The sequence below is a fragment of the Cervus canadensis genome, chromosome 24, assembly GCF_019320065.1.
Source record: "Cervus canadensis isolate Bull #8, Minnesota chromosome 24, ASM1932006v1, whole genome shotgun sequence".
NCBI lineage: Eukaryota > Metazoa > Chordata > Mammalia > Artiodactyla > Cervidae > Cervus > Cervus canadensis.
The window spans coordinates 46,696,136-46,703,771 of NC_057409.1; the positions used below are offsets into that span (position 1 = coordinate 46,696,136).

Sequence of the window (7,636 nt, forward strand, 5' to 3'; positions counted from 1 at the left end):
CCACTTTCTTCAATTTAAGTCTGACTTTGGCAATAAGGAGTTCATGAGCCACAGTCAGCTCCCAGTCTTGCTTTTCCTGACTGTATAGAGCTTCCCCATCTTTGGCTGCAAAGAATATAATCAATCTGAATCCATGTTGGCCAGATGGTGATGTCCATGTGTAGCGTCTTCTCTTGTGTTTTTGAAAGAGGGTGTTTGCTATGACAAGTGCATTCTCTTGGCAAAACTCTATTAGACTTTTTCTTACTTCATTCTGTACTCCAAGGCCAAACTTGCCTGCTACTCTAGGTGTTTCTTGACTTCCTACTTTTGCATTCCAGTCCCCTATAATGAAAAGGACATCTTTTTGGGGTGTTAGTTCTAAAAGGTCTTGTAGGTCTTCAAAGAACCGTTCAACTTCAGCTTCTTCAGCATTACTGGTCGCGGCATTGACTTAGATCACCGTGATATTGACTGTTTGCCTTAGAAACAGATCATTCTGTCATTTTTGAGATTGCATCCAAGTACTGCATTTCAGACTCTTTTGTTGACTATGATGGCTACTCCATTTCCTCTAAGGGATTCCTGCCCACAGTAGTAGATATAATGGTCATCTGAGTTAAATTCACCCATTCCAGTCTTTTTTAGTTTGCTGATTCCTAGAATGTCTACATTCACTCTTTCCATCTCCTGTTTGACCACTTCCAATTTGCCTTGATTCATGGACCTAACATTCCAGGTTCCTGTGCAATAATGCTCTTTATAGCATCAGACCTTGCTTCTATCACCAGTCATATCCACAACTGGGTGTTGTTTTTGCTTGTCTCCACCCCTTCATTCTTTCCGGAGTTATTTCTCCACTGATCTCCAGGTAGCATATTGGGCACCTACCCACCTGGGGAGTTCATCTTTCAGTGTCCTATCTTTTTGCCTTTTCATCTGTTCATGGGGTTCTCAAGGCAAGAATACTGGAGTGGTTTGCCATTCCCTTCTCCAGGGGACCACATTCTGTCAGACCTCTCCACCATGATCTGCCCGTCTTGGGTGGTCCCACACGGCATGGCTTAGTTTCATTGAGTTAGACGAGGCTGTGGTCCGTGTGATTAGATTGGTTAGTTTCTTGTGGTTTCTGTCTGTCTGCCCTCTGATGCCCTCTCTCAGCACCTACCATCTTAGTGGGGTTTTCTTACCTTGGACACGGAGTATCTCTTCATGGCTGCTCCAGCAAAGCACAGCCGCTGCTCCTTATCTTGGACATGGGGTATCTCCTCTCGGCCGCCCCTCCTGACCTTGGACGTGGGATATCTCCTCACGGCCACCACTCCTGACCTTGAACATGTGGTATAAAGGAGGCTTCATTGCTTCCAATGCATATTTTCTTTCAGAATTTTCTTAATGACATATCCTTAAATGTCGGATATATTTTCAAGTTTTTAAGATAAATTTCACCTATGTTTTGATCAGGCTTAAATTAAATTTATAGTCAGAAGATTGTATATATTTATAGTATTAAAATTTTATAGCTAAGAATAAGATATGTTTTGATTTAATTATGTCTTTCTTGAAAAGCCCTTTAGTAAATTATAAGTTCTGGATAAAACTTGGACACTTCTTAACAAATTTGACACTTGACATTTAGTTCTTTTAACTATCATAATTAATGGGATTCTTGGCTATGTCATTTTTTTCTAAAGGTAATGATGGGCATACAAGATAGTTATGTAGTTTGGGAAGTTTATTAGATGATCTACTGCATTTCTATAATATATTGTCCTATTACTTTAATTTTTCAAACTTGTAGTTGATTTACTAAATTGTGTTAATTTCATGTTTTACCTGATTTTAAATGCATTTCTTCTAGTGCTTCCTCTGAGGGTCAGACTGCAAAGACTGTATTGCTTCCCTTGTGAGTCAGACTGCAATGCAGGAGACCCAGGTTCAATCCCTGGGTCGGGAAGATCCCCTGGAGTAGGAAACGGCAATCCACTCCAGTATTCTTGCCTGAAGAATTTCAAGGACAGAGGAGGCCAACTACAGCCCTTGGGGTTGCAAAGAGTCAGACATGACTGTGTAACTAACACTTCATTTCACTGATGTTACACCAACAGGTGTGATGCTGAATGTTAACTAGCTATAAAGTTTATTTATCTTGTTAGAAAACAATCTTAAAAATTTTAGTATACAAAAAGTGGTTTTTACTAACTATAATATAGATGTTCTTCAATATTACAAAATATATTAATAGCAACTAAGAAAGTGATTGTGATTTTTTTCCTCTTTATCCTAGAGGTATGATAACTCAGCTAATAAATTTCCTAATATTGAACTTTCTTTGAATCAATAGCTGAATTCTATCTCTGACAATTCACTAAAGAGTTTTGTTCTACAATTTAAGTGAGTTTAAACCATACTTATTTTTTTCTCTTTCTCTTATATCTTTTATTGATTATATTTTCTGATGATGAGATCTCCGCTCTCAGAATTTCCAGAATTTCTTACATTTGGAAAGCTTTTTATTTTCTTTTACCTTTTATCCTATAAAAGTTGTTGAGTGATTTAAGAATTTTCTGTCAAGCTTTTCTGAAAAAAATTCTCCACAAAATTCTGTGAGCCTAGTAATTTTAACAAAGGGAAATTTCTTTGATAATTTTCTTAGCATTTGCTATGGTTACAAACATATACAGGTTTTGTTATAACTTTTAATAATATTGAGAGAGTCATTTCCTAGGCAGGTTGATAAGAAGTCCAGGGGTCCCCAAGGAGAGAGGTGTCTGGAATTCTCAAGGAGGAAGAAAGGACAAACTTTTTTTGTCCCTCTACATTCCTTAGGATTATATAACAATCATGGATCCTGCTTGAGGACAGTCTCTGGAAAAAACCTTCTGGCTAATCCTGTTATCTTAAGGTGTAAATTGTGGGAGTAGGTCTAGTGAGGTCTTTACAACCTCCAGACATTCTCCTGATTCACTGTAAAAACTAATTAGAGAGTATATAACTCCATGGCTAACACTAGCAGGGAGACACTCTTTCTGCCCCCTTCTGGTGCCTATGTCAGAAGTTTTCTCTGTCTCCCTTATACTTTAATAAAACTTTATTACACAAAGCTCTGAGCAATCAAGCCTCGTCTCTGGCCCCAGATTGAATTCTTCTCCTCCGGAGGCCAAGAATCCTGGTGTCTTTGTGTGGTTCAGCAACAACCTTTCAATATTTACAAGTTAAATTCATGTTGTTGCTCAGTCATAAAGTCATGCCCAACTCTTTGAGACCCCATTTTTCATTATCTCCCGGAGTTTTTTCAAATTCATGTCCATTGAGTCGGTGAGGCTATCTAACCAACACATCCTCTACTGGCTTCTTCTCCTTTTGCCTTCAATCTTTCCCAGACTCAGGGTCTTTACCAATGAGTCAATTCTAAGCATCAGGTGGCCAAACTACTGGAGCTTCAGCATCAGTCCTTCCAATGAATATTTGGGGTTGAATTTCCTCTTTGATTAACTGATTTGATCTCTTTGCAGTCCAAGGGACTCTCAAAGTTTTCTCCAGCATCAAAATTTGAAAGCATCAATTCTTCAGTGCTCAGGCTTCTTTATGGTCCAGCTCTCACATCTGTTCATGACTACTAGAAAGATCAGAGCTTTGACTATATGCATCTTTGTTGGCACTAATGGTAAAGAACCTGATTGCCAGTGCAGGAGACTTGAGAGACAGGGGTTCAATCGTGGGTCAGGAAGAGCCCCTGGAGGAAGCCATGGCAACCCACTCCAGGATCCTTGCCTGTGAAATCATGGACAGCCTTGGATTGGGGTTGCAAAGAGTAAGACAGGACTGAAGCAACTTAGCATGCATGCACCTTTGTCGGCAAAGTAATATCTCTGCTTTTTAATAAGCTGTCTAGGTTTATCATAGCTTTCCTTCCAAAGAGCAAGCATCTTTTAATTTCATCAAGAGATCTGTAGTCTCTCCCATTTCATTATTTTCCTCTATTTCTTTGCATTGTTCATTTAAGAAGGCCCTCATTTCTCTTTGCTATTCTCTGGAATTCTGCATTCAGTTGCATATATCTTTCCCTTTCTCCCTTGCCTTTTGCTTCTCTTCTTTCCTCAGCTGTTTGTAAAGCCCCCTCAGACAATCACTTTCCCTTCCTGCGTTTCTTTTCCTTTGGGATGATTTTGGTCACTGCCTTCTGTACAACGTTAGTAACCTCTGTCCATAGCTCTTAAGGCATTCTGTCTACCAGATTGAATCCCTTAAATCTATTCATCACCTCCACTGTATAATCATAAGGGGTTTGATTTAGGTCATACCTGAATGGCCGAGTAGTTTTCCCTACTTTCTTCAATTTAAAACAGAATTTTGCAATAAGAAGCTGAGGATCTGAGCCATAGTCAGCTCCAGGTCTTGTTTTTGCTATTGTATAGAGCTCCTCCATATTTGGTTGCAAAGAATATAATCAATCTGATTTCGGTATTGACCATCTGATGATGTCCATGTGTAGCGTCATCTCTTCTGTTGTTGAAAAGAGTGTTTTCTATGATCAGTGTGTTCTCTTGACAAAACTCTGTTAGCTTTTGCCCTGCTTCATTTTGTACTCCAAGGCCAAACTTGCCTGTTATTTCAGATATCTCTTGACTGCCTACTTTTGCATTCCAATCCTCTGTGATAAAAAGGACATCTTTTTTAGTGTTAGTCCTATGTAGATCTTCATAGAATCACTCAACTTCAGCATCTTTGGCATTAGAGGTTGGGTCATAGACTTGGATTACTGTGATGTTGAAATCTTTGCCCTGGAAATGAATCAAGATCATTTTGTCATCTTTGAGACTGCACACAAGTACTGCATTTTGGGGAGAAGGAAATGGCAAAGCACTCCAGTACTTTTGCCTGGAAAATCCCATGGATGGAGAAGCCTGGTAGCCTACAGTCGCTGGGGTCACAGTTGGACACGACTGAGCGACTTCACTTCACTCACTTCATATTTTATCACTAGAGAAGGAAATGGCAACCCCCTCCAGTATTCTTGCCTGGAGATCCCATGGACAGAGGAGCCTGGCGGGCCATGGTCCATGGGGTCGCAGAGTCGGACACGACTGAATTGACTGAGCACACATGCACGCACTGTATTTTGGACTCTTTTGTTGACTGTGGGGGGTACTCCATTGTTTTCTGAGAGATTCTTGCGACAGTAGTAGATATAATGGCCACCTGAATTAAATTCACCCATTCCCACCCATTTTAGTTCACTGATTTAGAAGATGTTGATACTCACTCTTGCCATCTCCTGCTTGATGACATCCAATTTACCTTGATTCATGGACCTAACATTGCAGGCTCCTATGCAATAGTGTTCTCTAAGCATCAGACTCCTTCATCACCAGACACATACACAACTTGGCATCATTTCTGACTGGGCCCAGCTACTTCATTCTTTCTTAAGCTATTGATGTTTTGTCCTCTGCTCTTCCCCAGTAGTAGATTGGACACCATCCTGACCTGCAGCACCCATCTTCTGGAGTCATATCTTTTTGCCTTTTCATACTTGTTGTGGGGTTCTCACAGCGTGAATACTGGAGTGGGTGCCACTTCCTCCTCCAGTGGACCACGTTTTGTCAGAACTCTTCACCTTGACCATCCATCTCGGGTTGCCTTGCACGGTATGGTTCATACCTTCATTGAGTTACACAAGCCCCTTTGCCATGATAAGGCTGTAATCTATGAAGGGGATTCATGAATATTATCAATTTATTAGTATCTAATTTGTTACTTTATTTTCTGTTTTAGTAATTCCTTTTCAAGCTTTCCTTTGTTTCCTGCTTTTTTCCAACTTCTCCAAGTGGGATCAGTTAATTCACTTTTCTTCCTGTTTGGCTTCTTGCTTAATGATGTTTCCTTTGGTTTCTGCTTAATAATGAAAACCTTTCAGGTAAAGAATCTTCTCTGAGAATAGTGTTTGTTTATATCTCACATATCTTGACAAAAAGAGCTTCAAATTATTTTTTATTTTGCAAATAATTTATAATTGCAGTTGTGATTTATTTTTTAATTAATACACATACATATATGTATTTATATGTACTATGTGTGTATAAATATGGATACATATACTTAATATCCAAGTTTATTTTTCATACGTCTCTTACTAAATTCTAGTTTTATTTTGTTGATATTAGACAATGCAGTTTAATGTTGAAATTTATTGAGGTTTTCCATTTTTGCAAATGGTGGATGCTTGAAAATAAGGCATATCTCCAGTTTATCTGCATATCTCCAGAATCCCAAATTCTTTTTTTAATAAAAGTATAGTTGATTTACAATGTTGTGTTAGTCTCAGGCATACAGAAAGTGATTCAGGTTTTTTTTCTATTATAGGTTATTACAAGATATTGAATATAATTCCCTGTACTATACAGTAAGTTTTTGTTGCTTATCTATTTTATATATAAAGTAGTGTGTTAATCCCAAACTCCTAATCTCTGCCCCTTCTCCCTTCCCCTTTCCCCTTTGGTAAGCATAATTTTGTTTTCAATGTCTGTCAGTCTGTGTCTGTTTTATAAATAGGTTCATTTGTATCATTTTTTTAAAGATTCCACATATAAGTGATATCATATGATAATTGCCTTCCTCTAACTTACTTCACTCAGTATGAGAATCTCTAGCCCTATCCATGTTTCTCCAAATGACACTGGCATTATTTCATTCTTTTTTATGGTTATATAATACATATGTATGCATAATAATATATATATTCATAGAGGAATGGATAATATATATATATATTTGTTTGTGAACAATCAGGTTGCTTCCATGTCTTGATTATTGTAAATAGTGCTGAGGTGAACACTGGGGTGCATGTATCTTTTTGAGCTAGAGTTTTTGTGTTTTCCACAGATATACCCTGAAGTGGGATTGCTGGATTATATAGTGACTCTATTTTTATTTTAAGGAACCTCCATATATTCTCCATAGTGGTTGTACCAATATACACTTCCACCAGCAGTTTGGGAGGGTTGCTTTTCTCCACACCCTCTCCAGCATTTATTATTTTTAGGCTTTTTGATGATGGCCATTCTGATCAGTGTAAGGTACCTCAGTATCAAAGTGCAGTTTTGATTTGCATATCTCTGATGATAGTTAGCAATGCTGAACATCTTTTCATGTGCCTGTTAGCCATGTGTATGTCTTCTTTGGAGAAACGTGTATTGAGGTCTGGAAATCTCAAATTCTTGACCATTTACTGGCTGGTCAGTTTGATAGAGTGAAACAAGGAAATTAATAAATTGTTTCCTCCAAAACTAACTCTTCCACATGGCTTCACATTTATTCATTTCAAACACCTTAAGGCTTCTTCTCGACTCTGTTTTTTCCTGGAGATATTTCTGCTGATTCACAGTCAACTTTTCATTTAAAACATTCTTTCTTCTACCTTTTGCCCCTTGAAAGCCTTATCTCATTAACCCATATTCTCTTTCACTGTGCTGCCTAAGGCTATGGATGGCAAACACCATTGGCTGTCTCCTTAACAGTGATTTCCTCATAATTGCTAACAGAACTCTGCTTTCTTTCTTTCTTCTTGTTGTTCTTTTTTTTTTTTTTTTTGCTGAAAATACATACAGACCCAAAGTAATGGATCATAAATGGGTTAGGTCAATCATGGTTACCT

The 7,636-nt window shown here is 38.3% G+C and overlaps 1 long non-coding RNA gene across 1 annotated transcript; it reads right to left on the reverse strand.

Moving 5' to 3' along the window:
- Positions 1–349: 349 nt before the first annotated feature.
- On the reverse strand, positions 350–1,221 carry LOC122426831. Its single transcript, XR_006265240.1, has 2 exons — positions 1,170–1,221; positions 350–461 (listed from the first exon to the last, which is right to left on the reverse strand). It is a non-coding gene; the product is annotated as an uncharacterized LOC122426831 (long non-coding RNA).
- Between the last annotated feature and the right edge of the window lie 6,415 nt (positions 1,222–7,636).